The 23,567-nt window shown below is 40.6% G+C and overlaps 3 long non-coding RNA genes across 5 annotated transcripts in view; all 3 read right to left on the reverse strand.

The window, feature by feature from the left end:
- Nucleotides 1-290: 290 nt before the first annotated feature.
- Nucleotides 291-4,437, reverse strand: LOC120638294. Its single transcript, XR_005659886.1, has 4 exons — nucleotides 3,364-4,437; nucleotides 3,203-3,285; nucleotides 1,342-1,484; nucleotides 291-475 (listed from the first exon to the last, which is right to left on the reverse strand). It is a non-coding gene; the product is annotated as an uncharacterized LOC120638294 (long non-coding RNA).
- Nucleotides 4,438-6,817: 2,380 nt separating this feature from the next.
- On the reverse strand, nucleotides 6,818-9,838 carry LOC120638237. Its single transcript, XR_005659795.1, has 3 exons — nucleotides 9,500-9,838; nucleotides 9,005-9,138; nucleotides 6,818-7,362 (listed from the first exon to the last, which is right to left on the reverse strand). It is a non-coding gene; the product is annotated as an uncharacterized LOC120638237 (long non-coding RNA).
- A 589-nt stretch (nucleotides 9,839-10,427) lies between these two features.
- Nucleotides 10,428-23,567, reverse strand: part of LOC103164881 — a 60,759-nt gene continuing 47,619 nt past the window's right edge. The window contains exons 9-10 of one of the 3 annotated variants that reach the window (XR_484374.3): nucleotides 22,384-22,534; nucleotides 10,428-10,703 (exon numbers count right to left, since the gene is read on the reverse strand). This is a non-coding gene — a long non-coding RNA (uncharacterized LOC103164881). Of the gene's footprint in view, nucleotides 10,704-22,383; nucleotides 22,539-23,567 lie in introns of all 3 variants that reach the window. The other 2 variants (XR_003763929.2, XR_003763986.2) reach the window with 2 other exon arrangements.

The following is a 23,567-nucleotide window of genomic DNA, read 5'->3' on the forward strand; positions in this document are numbered from 1 at the left end:
GTAACAGGCACAGAGAAGTTGAGTGACTTGCCAAGGTCACACGGCAGATGAGTGGTGAAGTCAGTATTAAAATCCATGATTTTCTGACTCCCAGGTCCACGGTCTAGCCAGGCATCAAGGGGACATTTGTATTCCCCAGTTTTTCTCTAAAGACGGGATGGTTGTAGCACCATTCTAGATGTGTACAGGAGGAGTGATGTAGGTATATTAAATCAATTAGTGGCATTTATTGAGGCTTACTGTGTGCAGAGCACTGTATATCAGCTGTCCCCATCTTCAAAGACCTCCTAAAATCCCACCTCCTCCAGGAAGATTATCCAAGTCATGTCAACAGCCAACCTTAAAAGTATATTTACTTGCATCATCGTCCCACTTTGCTGCATAATTTTTGGAACGCTCAAACAGGGTTGGGTCTGGTGAATTCAAAGCTCCCTGAGGAGAGGTAACACACTGGTTCTGCTGTTCCCTCCTAAGGCTGAAAGCAGACATATTTAAACTTAAGCATAACTATTTTAAAAACTTAAAGAGAAAAATCCCTGCATTTACCTACAGGATAAAAGGCTATTAAGCCTTTTTTAAAAAAATAGTAGATGCCTCTTTCAAAATAGTTTCATAAGATATGTATAAAAAGTTTCATCGTGATATCTATGAAAATTACGATAGTGATCAGTAATCCCAACATTCATGCTACTGTTCTATTTAAATCTCTCCAAAAGGAGCTGCTTTGGAAATTATAATGCCATTATGTTTTTGTTTCTCTCCTCCCCCCCCACCAAGTGAAGTGGATAAATGTTCAATAGGAGCAGGCCTGGGACACAGAATTTTACAAAATACCCAGTATTTCTTAAACACTGGATAATCAAGATTTCAAAGCAGTTAAAATGGATTTTTTAAATCCAAACAAGGCTCTCTGCATAGATTACTGCAAGTCAGGTTTGTTTCTGAAATACAGAATACTGAATCAGCTTCTCCAATGGTATGAATTAAATCCTGGGAGAAACTGAGACTGTTTCAAAAACTGCATGGGTCCTATGGAGAGCACTGAGGCAGTAGAGTGGGAACCGAATCAATTGCACAGAATTAATCAGTCCACAGCCTAGCTGGGTGCAGAGCACTGTTCAAGACCACTGGGAGAGTACAAATGTTAGGAAACATGATCCTGCCCTAAAGGAGTTTATCATCTTGGAGGGGAGACAGATGCTGAAAGAATTTATAGGTGTGAGCTCCAAGTGGATAAGTACAAGTTGGTGCTAATGATGGAGCCTAAATCCACAGTTCTCCTAAAATGCAAATTGCATTCTTGCAAAGGCTTCCATTAAGGAAAACCTGTGTAATACTCACCATGTCTGACACTCTAGGTTCCACGCTCTTCCCAAACAGTCAGAGGAACGCCCAAGATAATGCAGTCTGATTCATCTGATTGATGATAATGCGGTCTCCCATTGTGAACGACAGATGAGTTTCCATCCAGTCCTGAAGATTTTCTGGCCAAGAAAGGTGAGAGAAGAAATTGATTGTGGTGTGAATGGTTTATATCGCACCACTCTCCCTTTCCTACCAACCGTGTTCCCACTAGGAACCTAATTCATTAGAACTGGGATGGGTGAGATTAATTAGTCGGAAAAAGCTGAGAGAGCAGGATGTGGGGGAGGAAAGTAGCCATTGTTTTTCACCCTAAATTATGAGTTCTTTGTGGGTAAGGACTACCTGCAACTTCTGCATTGTAGATGCTCATAAAAGTTATTAATAATGAATTCTCAGCTCTTGGTAAATTTCCTACTTCCCCGATTTTAATGTCAAGGAGTAATAGAGCAATAGTGGACTAGACTTTTTTATGCTTGTTGAAAAATTAATGGGGTTCAAGAGAGTGAATGTACATGGGAAGCAGCGTGGCTCAGTGGAAACAGACTGGGCTGGGGAGTCAGAGGTCATGGGGTCAAATTCCGGCTCTGCCACTTGTCAGCTGTGTGACTGTGGGCAAGTCACTTAACTTCTCTGGGCCTCAGTTATCTGTAAAATGGGGATGAAGACTGTTGAGCCTCACGTGGGACAACCTGATTACCCTGTATCTACCCCAGCGCTTAGAACAGTGCTCTGCACATAGTAAGCGCTTCACAAATACCAACATTATTATTATTTGACACAGGCTATACAAGCAACCAGTAACATCTAGCCCTGATGGGTGTCTGACATAGCTCTGGAACAGGACAAGATACTCTCAGTGGCCTCCATTCTGGTTTAGTATGGGCCAAACTGGATAGGAGGCCTGGAGCTGAGAAAATCTATAGTTCCTTTCTCCCACAAGTCAGAGATCACTACTGGACGATTCCAGCAGCTCAGTGTTTTGTTTTCTCCTCCCGTATGTGAAATAGAAAGAATGACATCAGCCAGCCTTACCAAGGATTTTGGCAAGGAGTAAATGATTACAATCTCCAATGGGTGCTAAGTAACGAAGTGTTACGGCCATGCAGGAGTCTTCCCCTGCAATTATGCACCGATGCAAAGGTTTCTTTGAAGGTGCCTGTCTGTGAAAAATTTGCTTTACCTTCTGTCCCCAGGTGTTCAGTTGCTTCTACCAACTTGGAAAAATCCTGACTAAATGCACTGTCCTCCCGTGGTGTTTTCACTGCGTGTTTTGGCTGGAATGCTGTTAGGGAATTAGGAAATGTTCTTCTGACAACACAAGCCTGTTGGGAAACAGTGTGATACAGGCAGTATCTGCCATGATGATACTAAGACTTTGTGTTCTCTTTAATGGAGGGTTTTGCAGGAAATGTAATCCTCACATTATAGGAGAACTGAATCTATGTACATTGTATGTGTTAAACCTAAATTTGCTTTGCCTTTTAGGACCATAAATATTGATTCTCATAAGAGGAAATATGAAAAATGTAACGAGGTCTGTCCTGCAGATAGATTTAGAAATATACACAGTTCAGAAGTCCATAAATCCCTCCTTGATAGTAATTTAGAAAACTATTCACTCTTGGTTGAATGTAACAATTGTACACTGCAAATCTTTCTGAGAAAAAGCTTATATGCTCCCAAAGCAATCCAGACACACCTCACGTAAACACATTTGGGTTAAACGTTATAGGAAGTGAAAGAGATGCTGGGGGTGAAAAATGATGTAAGGACAGGAGAGATAGGGGGAAAGAAGACAGTAGAATGCATTCAGAAGAACCCTGGCATAGACTCTTACCAGCAAGAGGATGTCTCAGACAACTTTTCTGTTTTTCTTGAGAACCTGGTGGTAACTGTGGCATTTTGATCAGTGCGCAAAATCTCGAGGAAAAAAATCCGTTCAGATTGTGAGCAATGAATTCTCCCCCGTTCCCTCCTCCTTTCCCCAACTCATTTCACCTACGGCAGTGACTTCCTCAAGTTTGGACCATGATGATGTTTTATCCATAGGGAGCTGGCTTCTCTCCACCCCTTCTGAGTAGCTGGATGAGTAGGCCTGCTGCATTAGACTAGAGAAATTTTCAGAATCAAGTCACTCTAAGTTACATTCTAAAGCTTCCTGCAAGTAATGAGCAGCCTCCTGGATATTCCTGTGACTTTGGGATGATTGGGACAAGGACAGAGAAACCAGAGGATCAATTATTTTGTATGAAAATGACCAAAACACTTTAAAAGCAACAAGGTTAAATCAAGATACCTTCTAATCCTTTATAAATGAATTATAGGGCCTTTATACCTATTACATTCAGTACGAGAACCATCCCTTTTTACCATTCTCTCCCTGAAGTTTTGTAAACTTACCAGGACTCCTCTTAGTTAAATTATAGAATAAGTACCACGAGGAGCTTTAACTGCACAGGACATTTGTATGTTTCTTTAGCATTAAGGTTGGATTTGCTCGACTACAGAATATTTTCTTTTTTTCAAATTTATATTTGGTTTTCAGAACAGTTAGCCATCCATAGCACTTGTAGAGTGTATTTATGCCCACCCTCTCTCAGTATCTCTATGCTCATATGTGCAAATTATTTGTTCTGATTACTTATCCCATTAGTAAATGTTTTCATATCTGTTTCCTCTATTATAATAAGAACCTTGGGAATGTGGCACATGCTTGTGTTGTATGTTGCCAAGCCTTTAATATGGAGCCCAATGTTACAGCAAATAAGACCTCCCTTATAGCTAGAATCCAAGAATGAGCCAAGAGGAGAATCAACTCCTTCCTCCCGACCCTCGAAATACATGCATCCGTAAGTAAAAAGTCAGCAGCATTTGGACAAAAACAAATCTTATACTGAATGTTTGTCTAGATTTATTGCTTTGCAGTGTCACATTATCCTCCAGTTAGATAAAAATCTTTAAGAACCATTGTCACATGCTTACACATTTTCTTATTGCTGTTATCTATAGTATTGTTTTTAATCAATCAATGGTATTTATTATTTGCTGTGTGCAGAGCACTGTACTGAGCACTTGAGAGCATACAACACAACAGTTGGTAGACACATTCCCTGCCCACAATGAGCTTAATTTAAGAGCTCGCATTATTCTTGATGCCTGTTCTCCTTCCTACTTAAACTGTGAGTCTCATGTGGTGCCCCTGATTACTTGAATCTAGCCCAGGACTTAGAACAGTTCTTGACACACAAGTGCTTAATAATTGTGGTATTTGTTAAGCACTTACTTTGTGCCAAGCACTGTTCCAATCCCTGGGGTAGGTACAAGCAAATTGGGTTGGACACGGTCTCTGTCCCACATGGGGCTCATAGTCTTAATCCCAATTTTTTATAATAATAATAATGGTATTTGTTAAGCGCTTACTAAGTTCAGAGCACTGTTCTAAGCACTGGAGTAGATACAGGGTAACCGGGTTGTCCGACATGAGGCTCACAGTTAATCCCCATTTTACAGATGAGTTAACTGAGGCACCGAGAAGAGAAGTGACCTGCCCAAAGTCACACAGCTGAGAAGTGGCAGAGCAGGGATTCGAACCCATGACCTCTGACTCCCAAGCCTGGGCTCTTTCCAGTGAGCCACGTTGCTTCTCTATATTCCCCAGAACTTTATTCAGTACTAATGAGCACTTAAATACCACAATTACCATTATTATTTTTACCTAGGAAAACTTGCAAAGTAGAAAGGAAAAAAAACCAAAACTGTTTCTATCCCATTCATGTTTTTGCATCTTCCTACCCTTTTTTGAGAGTTTCAACAAAATAAATAATCTTTTTTTTTTCCTACAGTAAGAGTGGACTTTGGAGGTTACAGATAAATTAATGCCATGGATTGTATTACAGAATAGAGTTGCATGTTAAAGCAGTTGTTGGACTGTCAAAAAGCTAATATCAAACCTAATTTTCTGATACTTTGGAAACTTACATGTTTCTATCTCACAAAACTGTTCCTGTCACTTTTAATACACTGCTGCATAACACACACTGTTGTGTGTTGCTTAATATAGTGTTGAAGTCAAAAAGTGAATCTTTATGTAGCTACTCCTGGACATATATGTGTGTTCGTCTCTAATCATCGTCAGAGAAAATCTAAATCCAAGATCACAAACACTTACCTGTCTATTAGGAGGAAAATTCTACAGCAAAACAAAAACATTAATTGATTGGAAACTGAAAGGAAGTACAAATGAAATATCAGTTATCAAACCTCAGGTAAAATACAGCAAAACCTGAAATTTCCAAAGTGAAAAAAAAACTTTGAAACATTCAGATCGTCTTTTGGACTTTCCCCATCCAGTCATGACGGGAACCATATATTGGTTCAAAAGCCTCCTGTGCATTTCGCTTTAGTCCCTCTGTTTCTTTTCAGATCAATGAAGAACAATGCATGTACACACATCGGTAAAAAGAGCAAATGAATACAGTCACTGAATAAATCTTTTCTAAAGGTCAAACTGTGGCTAAATACTATTTCAAATCATCTCCTAGGAAAAAAATAACAGTACATTAATGCTTCCGTATAGGTTAATGGACTCTCATTTTCATAGAACGAAGCACAAATTGTTAGGAATATGTGAATGATTCTGCTCTGACTTTTTTATTTGACCATTAAAAGATGATATTTTCTGGAAAGATAGCTGTGGTATATTGAGGCCAGGTACCCAGCTGCCATTTACTGATAAGTTATTTTCACAACTCCCTTTTTGCCTGAAGTGTCCAAATAATGGAGAACATGTTGTGCCTTTTTGTGTGTCCTACCTTATTCAAATAGGTGTCCACATACCTCTTAGGTTTCCAGGTACTGTCAACTAGGAAACTGTCAACTGTCCACTTGACTCAAACTTTGCTTTTCCTTTCTTTAAAACTCCTTTAGAATGAATCCAAAACCAACAATATTTATTGTGCATCTACCGACTGCACAGCATATGGTAGGTTAAAAGAGAGGTGGAAAAAGTACAATTTCTGGTCTCAAGGAGCTTTTAATCATTGACTATCAATTAGACATGAGTCAATTTTATGCACTCACCTAGAAGTCATGGTGTCTGGGCTTAAGAATGCTCTATTAGACCCACAAACAGCAATTTACCAAAATGGAACTTTTGTGGCCTTAAAAAAAAAAAAATCAACTGTAATGCTTGCTTTTTTCCACTTAAGCAGAAAACAATACCTGTACCCTTTAAGTACCTGATGCTCATTTCACCTGCAGCCTAATAGTACTTATGTATAAAATATAATAAAATTACACATATGTGAAATTTATGTATAAATGTATATTAATGTCCATCTCCCTCTCTAGACTATAAACTCATTGTGGACAGGGCGGAAACTCTATATGTAAGCTCCTTGAGGGCAAAGGATTGTGTCTACATCTGTACTGTTCTCTCCAAGAGCTTAGCACCATACTCTGCACCAAGTAAACACTCAGTAACTGCCACTGATTGATCAATGCTTCCTGTGGAAAAGGCCTGAAATAGTTGATATTTCCCAATTTGATGGCAATCTTCAGTGACAGAGGCTGCCCCATGCCCTTGGCAAAATCAAACACATTTGTCATTGGCAGCAAAAATGTTGCTATCCATTTTGGCATTGCCTTAAAAGCCCAAAGCACATTTTCTGATGCCTGTAGTAAATTATTTACCACTTCAGGATCCTTTGGCCTTCAATCTAGAAAAACCGTATACTGTGGCTCCCAAATGTGGAGAATATGGGGGGAAATGTATTACCATTCTCTGTGGACTGCAGTCTGATTAAAAAGTGAAAAAAGCTACTCTAGTTACTGCTTGGGTTGAATAATGCACTTCACCTCTCTACACCATCCTGAAACTACTTCGTGGCGATAATACACAACTTACCGCTTTCTATCAGAGTATATATGATTCCTTCAGTTAAAAAGCATTTCACATCTTCCCAGTTTCCATGACTTGGAATTTTGCCACCCTTTCCTCTGTAAATGAAATAAAACAAAATGAAACTCTGGACTTCTAATTTTAGATCATGGCAGTGAAAAATTCATGCCCATTCACTAAAATGATTGACTTATTGAACTCACATAAGAAATACTAATGAGAGATGGAAAATGACCAAGAAACATCAAAAAGATAGGAAAAAAAAAACAAGACCTGCTCAATTTGGACAGATTCTCAAGTTGTACGTACTTAAAATGTTTAGTTAATTATATTTACTTCGTAAGCTGATCTATCATAAATTACCAGCCTTTGGAACCAGGCTGATCTGGATTGTTTTGACATAAGTGGGTTAGGAAAAAGCTGCAGAAAAACCAAACATATTTTGTGGTTTGGAGGCCTAGTTTTTAAACAGTTGTTCATGCATTTCTTAGTGCAAAAAAGAAAGCAAACAAGTTTTTCCCTTTAAAACCCAAGATAATGTAAACACTGAAGGTTGGAGAAAAGTCAGATAAGTTGGAATCATTTCCTCTAATTTTTTTTTAATTCTGTTTATAAATAGGTCCTTGGGACACACAAACAAAATTCACTCTTTTAATTTTCAGTCAGAAACAGACTTCTACTCTGAAAAATGAGAATTAATTGGTCCTTTTACTGTATGCAGGTATGAGACAATGTCAAAAGGCTTTTGGGTTCTATAAGGGTCAAATCCTATCTGAAATGGAAGAACCTGAAGTAGCAGAGTTGATTTTTTCACATGCCTTTCATTTTATATTCAAGAGTATGAACATCTTGAATACAAGGAAAACTGCATGATTATTTTTTTCTGGTGGCCTAACAGTGGACAAAAAAAAAAAGAATGGACAAAGAAAGCACTACTCGTCATGTAGTGCTTTGCACACAGTAAGCACTCAATAAGTATGACTGAGATGTGAGCTTAATCAACAAGTTAAATGATGGTGTGCCTAAACAGTAGTAGTAGTTTTTATGAAGTGATTCCTGGGTGAAGAGCACTGTACTAAGCCCTTGGAGAGAATACAAAGTCAGGAATTAGACACAGTCTCTGTCCCTTGATGGGCTCATAATCTAACAACATCATTAAACTAGCCATCTTAATCATATAGAGAATTAGCTTCAAGCTTATTATTCTCATAGACTTAGAAACCTACTGCATTTCCAAAGGCTGTTAGGAATATGGAGAGGATACCAGCTGAATTCCATCTACTTTGGTATACAGCGGCATAGCCTCTGGAAACCAAATCATCACCTTGTTGGAGCAGAGGTGTGCATATGAGGGAAATGACAATAGGCATTGAGAGGTTTGTCCACGCTGGAGGGAAAGGACGGGGATACGTGTCGTGGACATGTCCATGGGGGACTCCATCCCTCCCAAGTGCTTAGTACAGGGCTCTGCATACAGTAAATGCTCAAGAAATATCATTCATCGATGGATTGATAGAGGACAGAAAGAGCTGGGGGGGTGGGGTGTTAGGGTGTGGGTAGGGTGGGGGCAGAGGGGTTCTCCTTTCAGGAAGGAAAGGGCATGTTGGGGGTTTGTTCCAAAAGGAGAGAAAAGATTGGGGGGAGAAGATGAAGTGTGCAGGGAAAGAGGCAGGAGGGGAAATAATGAGGAAATGGAAAACCAGCATGAAAAAAAGATGGGGAAAAAAAGAAACCACTCACTTTAGAGGTATCTCTTGATGAGTGGACTTTCCACCATTATTCTCATCCGATCCCAATTCGAGTGTGGATTGTTTCCTCATCCACCATGATCCTCAAAGTATCTCTGACATGGAACACCTCAACTGTGGTCCAGGCTGTAATATTATGTTTCATAATTAGCATCTTATATTTAAATGAGTCCTCTGTCATAAAGGAATACAATAGCCAGAGATTAAAGGACCCAAAACCCTCTCAGGGTCACACCTGGAGAGTTTCCAGTACTCTATCAGTCTCGGCTATGGGAGGGAGGGTCAAGCAGTGGAATACCCATTCCATTCTTAGCTTGGACAGTGGCTAGCCAGTGGATGGCCATCCACTACAAATCATGTCTCCCCTGTGCTGGGCAGCGGCAGCACGGGAGAGCGTCGAGGGCAGAGAATGAAGTTTACTGTGCGGAAGGAGGCAAGGGTAGAGCATTTCAGGATTTTTAACAAGAAAACTCTATGGATACTCTACCAGAACAATTGCAGACGGAGGTGGAGCGTTCTGGGAGAGATGTGTCCGTGATGTCGCTGTGGATCGGCCATGACTTGATAGCATAAGGCAGGACAACGGACCTAAAGGCATCCAAAATCTAAACACAACATTGAGACAATCTAGCAATACAGAAAACACAACACTATCCATTTACCTACCAACTTTGAAATGTCTTATGTACAGAAGAGACACATTTAGGGAGTTCCCTAACGTTGAATAAATGTCTGGCTTTTGAAAAACTTCACATGAAAGCAACTTTTAAAAGCCACTTAGAAGAAACTTTTAACAATAAAAATAAACTCTGATTTTTCATGTTGAACTTTTCCTGGAATGCACTATTTAGAAGATGAGTCAAGAAGGTGATCCCAGCACCATGTGCCCTGCAATCTTGCAGTCTAATGGGGAAAAGTATATGACATCAGGGAAGATCAGATTTTCTTTTGTCCTTATCTCAGGGTTTCTTCACTGTTCTGGGTTCAGCTCCGATGCAGTATGCTCCTATTTTTAACTCCGCATTCTGGTTTAATTCTATATTTGGCCAGCAAGGTCCCTTCACAAACTCAAAATACATTTTAGGTCAGAATGCATTCAAACATGAGAATTTATTCCATCCCTCAGATTCCAGTTAAAAGGGAGACTGAGAATTGAATCTGTTTCCAAAACAAATTGGTCTGGGCTTCTCATTATCATACCTGGACTAAGATACATGTTCTTGACAAACACCTCAGTAAGCATGTTTCCAGTTAAGAAATCGACTCAGAATTCCTTCTTTTGAAGTTAATCGACATTTTCTAATTCATAAAGAGCAAATTGACTTCTACTTATGGATAGTGTAATGACCTGATTCAATCAAAAGGCTAATTGTGTGGCGAAGAAAGTTGGTATGAACACTAGAGATATGCTCACACACAATACAATGTTAATTTAATTGCCAAAAATGAGAATTGAACTCAAAGGATATCCAACCTGCCCATAGTGCACTTGGGAAATTTGCTACTTAATGTTTCAATAATTCAGAGGAGAAGGGACGAAACACCGCAGCTACAGTCAATCGGAATGAAATCGTCGTAGCGCAAGGAGCCGAGCAGTGCACTCAAGGGGAGAACTCTGAGCTCTACGAAGGAAACTGGCAGATTCATTTCCAGATACTTCAGATCTTGCGGATGCATAGCAACAAGCAATCCTGGGAAGAATACCAAAGATACCAAAGTGATTAAGTGTCTATTTCATTTTACTCCTACTCAATTATGCTTCAAAATTAGATAAGTTTCTTGAACAGTACGAGCCATAACATGTATCAGCTTATTTCAACATATATCAATTCTAATTAGCTATCTAAACAATTAATACAGATAATATATCACTTGGTAGAGCAACATGTGTTAAGGTGTACTTTGTTAAATGAATGTTATGAATATTCATGTCATGTTCAATCTAATCAGAAAGTATAACGACGGCAAAGAGGGATCATTTTTCAAAGAAACAGATGCATACTATTCAGCATTCCCTTTTTTAAATAATACCTTGCAGAAACAGACACATTCTTTATTCACTGTAAAGAAGAAAAAGTTACAGTTTGGGGACAAAAGTGTCAAACTCAAAGATTTTATTACCTAAGCAATGTACTATTTTCACCATGCCAGACAACACTGTGGTCCAAAAATAAGGTTAGTTGAATCATGTATTTAAGACTGTGCTGTCAAAGGACATATTTAGTCAGGGGGAAGACCTCCTTAGGGTGAGAAAACATTTTAAATTTAATGAGGGAGTTCCAGAGTCAGAGTTAGAGATGGTCCTTACATTAGTCAATCTACCTTATTCGATTGCGCAAAAAGCACGGTTGGTATTGGACCCCTGATCTGCCGACGAGACCAGGTCCCTGCTCACGAGGCCGGTGCTGGTGAGTTTCCCATCATAAACCATGACTGAGCCTCCGATCAGTCACAGAGATTTCAGGAGCTCAATGAGCTATTAGGTAGGGGTGCAGGACTTTCATCTCACTGAGAGATGAAATTTTATTTTGTTAATGAGATGTACATCACCCTGATTCTATTCATTTGCTATTGTTTTAATGATATGTTCTTCCCCTTGATTCTATTCATTGCCATTGTTCTTGTCTGTCTGTCTCCCCCGATTAGAGTGTAAGCCCGTCAAAGGGCAGGGATAGTTACCAATTTGTACACTCCAAGCGCTTAATACAGTGCTCTGCACATAGTAAGTGCTCAATAAATACTATTGAATGAATATTGAATGAATGAGAGCAAAGATCATCGTATTCTCCCACTTAGTAGAGTGCTCTGCACATAGTAAATGCTCGCTATATATCATTGATTGATGGGATGCAAGGATTAACATACCAAATTCATTTATGAACAAAGTGCCCACACTATAGTGGTGAAGTTGAGATAATAATAATAATGTTGGTATTTGTTCAGCGCTTACTATGTGCAGAGCACTGTTCTAAGCGCTGGGGTAGACACAAGGGAATCAGGTTGTCCCACGTGGGGCTCACAGTCTTAATCCCCATTTTACAGATGAGGTAACTGGGGCACAGAGAAGTGAAGTGACTTGCCCACAGTCACACAGCTGACAAGTGGCAGAGCTGGGATTCGAACCCATGACCTCTGACTCCAAAGCCCGTGCCCTTTCCACTGTGCCACGCTGCTTCTCTAAAATAATGGTATTTGTTAAGCGCTTACTATGTGCAAAGCACTGTTCTAAGCGCTAGGGGGAATATAAAGCGATCAGGTTGTCCCATGTGGGGCTCAGAGTCTTAATCCCCATTTTACAGATGAGATAACTGAGGCACAGAGAAATGAAATGACTTGCCTAAAGTCACACAGCAGACAAGTGGCAGAGCCGGGATGAGAACCCACGTCCTCTGACTCCCAAACCCGGGCTCTTGCCACTGAGCCACACTGCTTCCAGATATCGCTGCCCAGAGTAGCCGGCACATTCCTGCCAAGCCTGCCAATCGATCAGTCAGAGGTATTGAATGAGCGCTTACTGTGTGGAGAAGCCTCACTTCTGTCCACCCTGGAAGGTGCTCCTCACGGGCCTTTACCACTGATCAGCTCCTATTAGATTGTAAACTCCTCGAGTGCGGAACTGTGGCAACAAATTCCATTGTACTCGTATCTTGCGCTGTCCACAGAAGGTGAGAGATGCTCTGAATTGCTGGGTCACATAGTTCTGTCAGGCTGTTTCACCCCTAAATTGATGTGTGGGTAATATTTGCGGAGCTGGGAAGCAGCGTGGCTCAGTGGAAAGAGCCCAGGCTTGGGAGTCACAGGTCATGGGTTTGAATCCCGGCTCTGCCACTTGGCAGCTGTGTGACTGTGGGCAGGTCACTTCACTTCTCTGTGCCTCAGTTACCTCATCTAGAAAATGGGGATGAAGACTGTGAGCCTCATGTGGGACAACCTGATTACCCTGTATACCAACACTTAGAACAGTGCTCTGCACATAGTAAGTGCTTAACAAATAGCAACATTTTTATTATTATTATGAAGGAAGTCTAGGAAGATGAACACATAATTAAATAACAGTGCACCATTCTAAATGAGATTAAAAAAAATACACCCTTGACACATTATGGAGTTACCGTTGAAAGTAGTAATAATAATAATCACAATATTTATTAAGTGCTTGCTATGTGCCAGGTACTGTACTAAGCGCTGGGGTGGAAACAAACAAATCAGGTTGGACATAGTCCCGCTCTCACATGGGGCTCACACTACCACTGTCTACTTCAAATGAGAAGTCTGATTTCAGTTATAGAAAATGAAAACGTAGTAAATGAGTAAATGTCACTATTAGTTCAGCCCAATGTATGATCGTGCCCAGTATTCTGGCCGTAGATGAGCCATCAATCAATCAGTGGTATTTACTGAGCACTTACTATATTCAGAGTACTGTATTAAGTTCTTGGGCGAGTACAATAAAGGAGAGTTGGTAGACATGTTCCCTATCCACAGCAGTGACGTCCCTCCTTGGCCTATGTTACTTCTGAACTTAAATTTTAGTAGATCGTTTTTAAGATATTTATCTAGACGGTGACCTCATGGTGGGAAGGGAAAAGGTCTAAAACCTCTGTTTTACTGTACTCTCCCAAGCATTTAGTTCAGTGCTCTACACGGTAAGCACTTAATAAATGCAATTGATTGATTAATTGAACAAAGTAGCATGATTCATTTTTCTCCTGGGTGGTGAGAATGCCCTCAGTTAGCTCGATGTAGACAGGGAATGTGTCTACTGACTCTATAATCCTATATTCTCCCCAGCTCTTAGTACGGTTCTCTACTCACATTGAGCGCGCTATAAAATACCATTGATTGATTGATTGATTGCACATATTGAGCCTCTACTCCATGAAGTGCAGTTCATTAAGCCCTTTGGAGAAGGCAGTGGAGGTTGTAAACTAGATCCCTGCCCCAAAGAAGCGGATAGGCTAGCTCAGGTTCTTAGGCTCTGGAATATTCCGTGGATCATTTTTTCCTTCACAACTAATCACAAGTACCAACTAGTAGTATTTTGCATGGTGGGCCACGTGGTCTCTGAGCAAGAGTGGGATAATAATAATAATAATGATGTTGGTCTTTGTTAAGCGCTTACTATGGGCAGAGCACTGTTCTAAGCGCTGGGGTAGATACAGAGTAATCAGATTGTCCCTCGTGAGGATCACAGTCTTAATCCCCATTTTATAGATGAGGTAACTGAGGCCCAGAGAAGTTAAATGACTTGCCGGAAGCCACACAGCTGAAAAGGGGAGGAGCCAGAATTAGAACCCATGACCTCTGACTCTCAAGCCCGGGCTCTTTCCTCTAAGCCATGTTGCTTCCTGTTCTCCCTCCCTCAAACTGTGAGCCTCATGTGAGACAGAGACTGTGTCTGATCTACTTAGATTGTATCTACCCCATAAATACCACAAATATTACACATAAATGGAACATCTTCCCAGAGCTGAGCTGGCCAACAAATGATACAGAGATGAATAGCAGATTCGCAGATCTCTTAGCAGATCCCCATTAATCTCTCACCACCAGTTCCTGGCAAAAATGTAGAGTTTACATTTTGGGCCCCTATTGCTGTTTTCGGGGCTGCATCTCCTCCAAACTACCCCAAGAGAAGCAGTGTGGCTTTGTGGATAGAGCCCGGGACTGGGAGTCAGAAGGACTGGGTTCTAATCCTGGCTCCACCACATGTCTGTAGTGTGACCTTGGGTAAATCACTCAACTTCTCTGGGCCTCAGTTACCTCATCGGTAAAATGGGGATTAAGACTGTGAGCCCCGTGTGGGACAGGGACAGGGTAGATACAGTGATTAACTTGTATCTACCCCCACACTTAAAACAGTACCTTGCGCATAGTAAGTGCTTAACAAATACCATAATTATTAATTATTATTATTACCCCTAAAGGATTTGCTAACCCTCCTCCTCCTCTTGTCTTTTGGACAGCCTCTCTTCTAAATTATCAAAATATCCAATAACTGAAAAAAGACAGAAATCTGTACAATTACTCCCTTAACTGTGCACTGCTTAAATTCTCTCTAAACAGGGTACAATACTATTTGCCACCGCAAAGTTATATCAACTAGAAAATCACAGTTTGAAAGGTAAATTTGAGAGGTGAGAACCCACCGCAGTGTACGATATCAAAATTGTTTCAAATTTGCATTTAGACACCTTGCCATTGTAGATGGCAACATGGGCACAGTGAAAATTGCTGCTTATGATTCAATATCTCAAAGATGAATAGAAGGATAAATCCATGGAAGCTTTGGAAATGCTTTAAAGCATTTTAAATCTTTGGATAACACCTGTGGAAAGACTTTATAGTTCCATTTCAAAAGAAAAAACTTTAGTCATGCCCTGCTGCTCTGACTGGGTTTTCCCAGCACCAAATGAAACAAAGAGGGAGCAAATACTCTATAAATTCAGTGAAATATTTAATCTTGTTTACCCACATCATAAATTCACCAGACAACAGCCAGTTCTATAAGTACCACCACTGACTACAATTACACATATATTTCCAATCAATCAATAGTTTTTGTAAAGAACCTACATTGTGCAAGGCACTGTAGAAAGCATTTGGGGGCACATCTGTTATGTTCTATTTTCTAATAAATACCATTTATTGATTGATAAGTAACCCTTAATTCTGCTCTCAAGGATTTTAGAGGGTGAAGCAGAGACTATAATAAATGACTTACAAATGCTTTTTCCTACACTCACAAGAGTGAAAGGAATCTCAAATAGCTATGTCATTCATTTGTCACCTAAGGGCAGACCTGCCTTTTCCATTTAGTTCGATTCTCCCAAGTCAACTTTCCTCCACTTTCAAATTAAGCTCCGTTGTGCTTAAAGAACATAAAAGATTCAGATTCAGAACAATAAAAGTAATTCTATTCTATTCACAGAGCAGGGATTATGTCTACTAATTCCCCCATGAGATTTATAGAGAGATCTGCATATGGTAGGTGCTCAATAAAATAGATTTAATTGATTTATGATTCCTATCATTACCTCAACTGAAATTTGTCCAATAGAACAATCTGTAAGAATTTGTAATCAAGACTTAGAACAGCGCTTGGCACATAGTAAGTGCTTAACCCGTACCACAGTTATTACTTAACTACCCAGGAAGGCATCATGGCCTACTGAAAAGACTCTGGGACAAACCCAGAAAACCTGATTTCATTCATTCATTCATTCAATCATTCAATCATATTTATTGAGCGCTTACTGTGTGCAGAGCTCTGTACTAAGCGCTTGAAAAGTATAGTTCGGCAACAGATCGAGACAATCCCTACCAAACAACGGGCTTGCAGTCTAGAAGGTGGGAGACAGACAACAAAATGAAACAAAACAAGTAGACAGGCATCAATAGCAACAATATAAATAAATAGAATTATAGATATATACACAGCAGTAATAAAATAAATGGTATAATAAATGTGTACATATATACACAAGTGCTGTGGGGTGGAGAGGTGGGTAGAGCAGACGGAGGGAGTCGGGGCAGCGGGGAGGGGAGGAGGGGAAGAGGGAAAGGGAGGGCTCAGTCTGGGAAGGCCTCCTGGAGGAAGTGAGCGCTCAGTAGGGCTTTAAAGAAGGGAAGAGAGCTAGTTTGGCAGATGTGAGGAAGGAGGGCATTCCAGGCCAAAAGTAGGATGTGGACCAGGAGTTGAAAGTGGGACAGGCGAGAACGAGGCCCAGTGAGGAGGTGAGCGGCAGAGGAGCAGAGTGTGTGGGCTGGGCTGTAGAAGGAGAGAAGGGAGGTGAGGTAAGAGGGGACAAGGTGATAGAGAAGCAGCATGGCTCAGTGGAAAGAGCCCGGGCTTGGGAGTCAGAGGTCATGGGTTCTAATTCCAGCCCCACCACTTGTCAGCTGTGTGACTTTGGGCAAGTTGCTTCACTTCTCTGTGCCTCAGTTCCCTCATCTGTAAAGTTGGGATTAAGACTGTGAGCCCCACGTGGGACAACCTGATTACCTTGTATCCCCCCCAGCGCTTAGAACAGTGCTTGGCACATAGTAAGCACTTAACAAATACTATCATTATAATTATATTATTATGGAGAGCATTGAAGCCAAGAGTGAGGAGTTTTTGTTAGATACGAAAGTTGATAGGGAAGCACTGACAATTTTTGAGGAGGGGGGTGACATGCCCGGAGCATTTCTGTAGAAAGGTAAACTGGACAGTAGAGTGAAGTATAGACTGAAGTGGGGAGAGGGAGGAGGATGGAAGGTCAGAAAGAAGGCTGATGCAGTCATCCAGTCGGGATAGGATGAATGATTGTACTAACGAGATAACGGTTTGGAAGGAGAGGAAATGGGGGGATCTTGGCAATGTTGTGAAGGTGAGACCGGCAGGTTTTGGTGACGGATTGGATGTGTGGGGTGAATGAGAGAGCCAAGTCATGGATGACACCAAGGTTGCGGACTTGTGAGACGGGAAGGATGGTAGCGCCGTCCACAGTGATGGAAAAGTCAGGGAGAGGACAGGCACTCTGCCATTAGACTGTTGTGAGCAAGCAATCTAAGTTCCCAGTGCCTCAGTTTCCTCATCTATAAAAGGAGTATATCTGTTCTTACTTCAGAATGTAAGTCCTGTCTGGAATAGGGCCTGTGCTTGGCTAGATTATGATGGATCTGCCCAATCCTTGGTCCTCAGTAGGGGCGTAATGAAATTTATAAGTAAATCATTTCATACTGAATACATATGTACCTTAGTCATTTGGTTGACACTGATAAACAATAATCACCAAACTTCAGAGTCAACGACTTTTCAGTGTAATGTTTCTCTTCTCTCACTGAGCCCAATCCTCTACAGAGACAATGATTTGTAGATTTCTATATGGATGGTGGAACAAAAAAATCATTGCTGTAACCCACTATATGAATGGTAGAATAAGTACAATTACACTGAACAGGGTTTTCTTCAGGAAGCTCATCAAGACCTGTTGGAATCTTAATTTTTAAGTGTTGTGTTGTCTGTCGTGTGAAGAGCAAAATCAAATCATTCAGGTTTTCTAAGAGATAGTGGAACTATTGAAAACATAAGTGCTGGAGAACCCAAACTTCGAACGTGGCTACAAAGTATTTACAAATTTTAAACATATGCCTTTCTGCCTTGTTATTTCTCCATTTAACCTGAGACAACAAAATCCAAAGGCTTCTAGTGGATAAGAATCAAAAAATATGCTTTAGGAATTTGAAAGTAGTTGTTGATTCTGATGTCCTTTTATGGATGAGTTAACACAACAATACCCAAGGTAGCCATGGGTTTTTTTGAGTAAAACTGCCAGGAAGTAGATTAGAGAAAGCTTTCCTGATGCCAACTCATCCCTGTTGACCATCATTACACTTTTCGCTGTGGTGCAGAACACTGCAGTGAGTACTGGGAAAGAGTGGAGGCGATTTTCTCTGCCAGATTTCACTCACACAAGCCAATGAGGCAACATATTCCTGATAGATGAGACCCTGGGCAAGTCACTTAACTTCTCGGTGCCTCAAGTTCCTCAACTGGAAAATGGGGATGAAATACCTGTTCTCCCTTCCCTAGACTGGGAGCCCCATGTAGAACAGGGACTGTTTCTGACCTGATTCATCTGTATTTACCTCAGCACCTGGAATAATAGTTGACATATAGTAAGCACTTAAAAAATGACTACTATTGCTATTATTACTGTTCTAATCCCGGCTCTGCCACTTGTCTGCTCTGTGACCTCGGGCAAGTCACTTAATCTCTCTGTGCCTCAGTTACCTCATCTGTAAAATGGGGATTAAGACTGTGAGTCTCATGTGGAACAGGGACTGTGTCCAACCTTATTAGTTTGTATTTACCCAGGAGTTAGAAGAGTGCTTGACACATAGTAAGCACTTAAATGCTATCATCATTATTAGTGTTAATAATAATAAGAGCAATAATAATCATTGCTGAGGATGGGATGCAAGGGACTTCAGTTTTAAGAGATGGAAGCAACACACACACACACAAAAATTGTAAAATTTAAAAAAAAACACCATGTAATAATACTAGTAATAATAATTGTGGTATTTGTTAAGCGCTTACTTTGTGCCAGGCACTGTATTAAGCGCTAGGGTTGATACAAGCAAATCGGGTTGGACATAATCTTTGTCCCACATGGGGCTCAGAGTCTTCATCCTCATTTTACAGATGAGGAAACTGAGGCTCAGAGAAGTGAAGTGACTTGCCCAAGGTCACACAGCAGACAAGTGGCAGAGCCGGGATTAGCACCCACAACCTTCTGACCCCCAGGCTCGTGCTCTAGCCAATAATTTTAAAAGTGCATTGTTACTTATTTTTCAACAACTGTCAAAGGGCAATTTTTTCTGAATAACTTTGGCAGTGTCAAAGAGCCATTCGAATGCTTGGGAAGACAAACCCTTTGGAAACACGCTCATTACTGCCGTTATAAGATTGCATAAAATGCTGAAATGCTAGCCAAATGTGAAAAGGTGACTGAATACTGCAGGCCCATTGGCACACAAGTTTTTTTATGACCGGTTTAAGGGGACGAAAACTCAGAAAAGGAAATGAATGTTGTTGAAGGCTAGATTTAGTCATCTTCCTGGCTCTTATGGATAGACTGGGGAAAATCGGTTTGTGGGCCTGCGTTAAGCTGCATAAACATTCTCTGGAGGTGAATGAGGGAGCCAGTGCCTCAGCAATTTATTCACAATAACAGGCTACTCCTTTCTTTTCCTGTGTATGTTCGCTCATTCACCTCCATTCACTCCGGCCTCCTATTGCTGTTTTGATTGTTTCTCTCCTGCTCAATTCATTCATGAGCCCTGGCTTTCCTTCTGCTTTCCCTTCTCCTAGCCAAGGGTAGCATGTTGCCGGAGTGGTGGTTACGAGCGCTGTTGGATCAGGAGAGATGACCACAATGCTTGCTGTTTTGTTGAGGGTGGGAGGTGAGGAAGAGGAACGTTTGCAATGTTCTTGCCCAGTTAAAATGCCCAATCACGCAAGTGGAACCCTCCTTCCCTATGTTCTCACCCCAACACTATAGCACCACTGGATTCCAAGATGCCTAGATGTTGTTCTCCTCCCTGTGTCACCCATATACCTCCGTTCACATCCACTAGCACTTCGCTCTTCACCCCGTCTCCACTGTACATATGTCCATATTCTTATTTTCTGCTGCTTCCCCTAACTCCAATTTCTTTTGCTGTCTGTCTCTCCCACTAGATTGAAAGCCCCTTGAGAGCAGTGATCAGAAGCAGCATGGCATAGTGGAGAGAGCCCTGGCCTGGCAGTCAGAAGGTCATGGGTTCTAATTTTAGCTCCACCACAAGCCTGCTCTGTGACCTTGGGCAAGTTCAGTTCTCCGTGCCTCAGTTACCTCACTTGTAAAACGGGAATTGAGACTCTGAGCCCCAGGTGGGACAGAGACTAGGCCTACCCTAATTTGCTTGTATCCATCCCAGTACTTAGAACAGTGCCTGGCACACAGTCAGGGCTTAACAAATACCACCATAATTATTATCGCCTATCAGCTGTATTGTGCTCTCTCCAGCATTTAACACAGTGCTCCCGACACAGCAAGCATTGACTGATTCATCTAGAGGGACCAAGATTGAACTGAAAAACTATAAGCAAGATTGCTCTCTTGGCCATGGTCGGTCTTGATATATAGAACAAATAGATGCTATCGATGCTGCCTGACCTGATGGATTTCAAGGACTGATTATGGGCAAACAAAACAAAACAACCCACCACTACCATCATCTCTTGAGTAAAATGCAACAGATCCAAGCCATCTTCTATAGGTTTACTTGACAGAAAGAGTATTCCACAAGGGCTCAATACCTCACTATCATCCTTCAAAGGGCATTCTTTTCATTACTGTTTACTGCTTTTACCGTTTTAGAGTAAATCAAATCCCTTCAACATGGGTCTAGTCTTAAGTGTAAGTTCGTTCCGGTGACCTCGAAACAGAAAAGAGAAAAATGTCTTCTCCCACCTCAGAACAACTTTCTGATGTGGAAGAGCCTTGTTGAGATTCTGTTGAGTTTTCACAAGTGCTCAGTACAGAAGAGTGCTCTGCACAGAGTAAGCACTCAATAGATGCTACGGATTGACTGCTAGATTATAATACGGGTGATTCCTAGGGATTTCACAGTGTGTTTTGTGTGTGTAAATATTAGACGAGGTTGACGTTTTCTTCAAAATGTACTTCAAAACAGTTTTATAATTTCACCACTGCTTTTTCTCTGGTCGGATTCTTTTGGCTGCCTTGCCTTTGAACCATCTGCCTGTTCAGACATCAGCCAGATTCCTAATTGTATTTTCAAATGGACACTATGGCACTCAGCCTCGGTGGGAATATGGCAACCTGTTTTCAGATCAGAGGCCTGTCACCGGTGACCTCACTGAAGGTAAGCATTTGGGGACAATTCAAAGCTGTCCTCCACTCAACCATTCCTTCCTGTTTCTTATGAATCTTAAATTAATGATTTGCAAAGTAACCTAATCACCAACCCAGCAAAAAGAAAGAAATGCCAAGGGAGAAAGAAAAAAAGGGTTTCAGGGGAAATAAGCAATGCGTTTTCTTTCTAGGTCAATATCTGTGCAGTAAAAATTTTTCCAGCATTTTCTACCGGAGGTAGTGTGGAAAAACGAAATAATTGAAACTTTACTAGTAGCAGCCAGGGCTAACTAAATATTAGAAAAAGCACCCCCTCCAAGGGTTAAAAGAGTGGAAAAATGTAAATATTTTACCTGTCAATACACTAGGGAGGTTTCAAGTTTATAATCTCGGTTCTATGATCTTCATTTCTCTGCTCCTAGCCACCCTCCCTGTAATCAGGAATCCCCCGTGCTTATTGATAACACACCCACAGAAAGAAGAACTAATTTATTTTCATGAAGACCATGAAACAGTTGCAACAGAGAAAAGTAATTAACTATTATCTCCCTTCTTATAAGAACCATAAACTTATTAAAACCCTTTAAAATAATCGTCAAAATGGGCTGATGAAGGATACATTTTAAAATCTACTAATTCTGAAGTCTTACAAGAAAATATTGGAAAAGTTCATGAAAATGCAAGTGGAATATTACTACTATACCCTACAGTTTGGTTTCATTCATCCAGTCATATTTATTGAGTGCTCACTGTGTGCAGAGCACTGTACTAAGCGCTTGGAATGTACAGTTGGGCAACAGATAGAGACAATCCTTGCCCAACAACGGGCTCACAGTCTAGAAGGGAGAGACAGACAACAGAACAAGTAAATACTCATCAGTAGCATCAAAATCATAGTACATTCCCTACAATGCCAAAGGTTGCGTGTTTTCTTCTGATTTTTGGTTTAATTATTGCTTACCTGGCTAGTATCTTTTCTTGGAGTGGATAGTTTGGTCTCCTTTCTATGATCAAATCTGCAATTAGGAAGTCGTTGAGCTTCAGTACGGATTTGATTCACTCTGAATTTCCTCTGCAATACGCTGCATGCTTGGGTTTAATCTACTTGCAGGCTTTCTCCATTGGAAAAAATGAAAATTAATATTTTCAGTATGTTAAAATGCTTCTGTGCTCAGAAGGCCTTTTTAGATGCAGCATGGGTATCACCATGTAATAAGTTCCCAAGCTCATTGCCCACACCGGCTGTTTCAGACTTTTAACTCCCTCCTTAAAAATCCCACTTTCCCCATTTCTTGCCGTCTATTTCATCGATTAAATTGACACCATCTGTAAATTAGGGACTGAGATTGTTGAGAAACTGCAGTGCGTTCAAAATGTCTAAGTAGCTTAAATTTGTTCAACTTAACTTACAGTGTGAATTTAGAAAATTCTGGGCTTGTTATCCATATTAGAACCTTTCTAAACTTCATATAAAACAGCAACCTAAGAAAAGCACTCTGTGTGATGAGAGGGGAATGAATTAAAAATGATGATGAAAACTAAAATAATCTACTACCTAAGCATCCAGCTCACTTAACATTTGAGTCATCCACGGGAGGACTTATAAACACCATGCAAAATATCAATACAAGAAAATTAGTAATTGTAATGAAAGAAGTGAATAATAGAAAATAAAAATGAAAACCACTTCTGATATTTTCTTTTAGAAAAAAATCACAACTGATTTATAATTTCAAATGAAAAATATATGTTCCCGTGTCTTTTACTTCTCAAGTGTTCTAGAAAAAAAATCTGCCTTCAGTACCCTGTAGGGTTTCAGAGGATGGTTATAAAAGTAATTTATTATCCATACCTACTCAAATCAAATGCCTGCCTTAAGAATAGCAGCTTTATGAATAGTTGCTCATTAGCAGGATGGGAAAAAGAGACAATTCATCCAGATGTAAAATATATTTAGGATTTGACAACAACCTTTCATTTGAAAAAAATGGCATTTCATGTGGAATTTCATTTCAGGGACTGCCCTGGAGCCCCAGTGTAGCAGCTGAAGAAGGGATCAGGGCCTGGGGAGGAGAGAGTGGAAAAGTTAAAAATCCCTTTGTTAAAGTTCCCCGGTCAATCTCAGAGGACCAATGCTTTGTGACC

This window comes from Ornithorhynchus anatinus, chromosome 1 (genome assembly GCF_004115215.2).
Source record: "Ornithorhynchus anatinus isolate Pmale09 chromosome 1, mOrnAna1.pri.v4, whole genome shotgun sequence".
NCBI classification, from domain to species: domain Eukaryota; kingdom Metazoa; phylum Chordata; class Mammalia; order Monotremata; family Ornithorhynchidae; genus Ornithorhynchus; species Ornithorhynchus anatinus.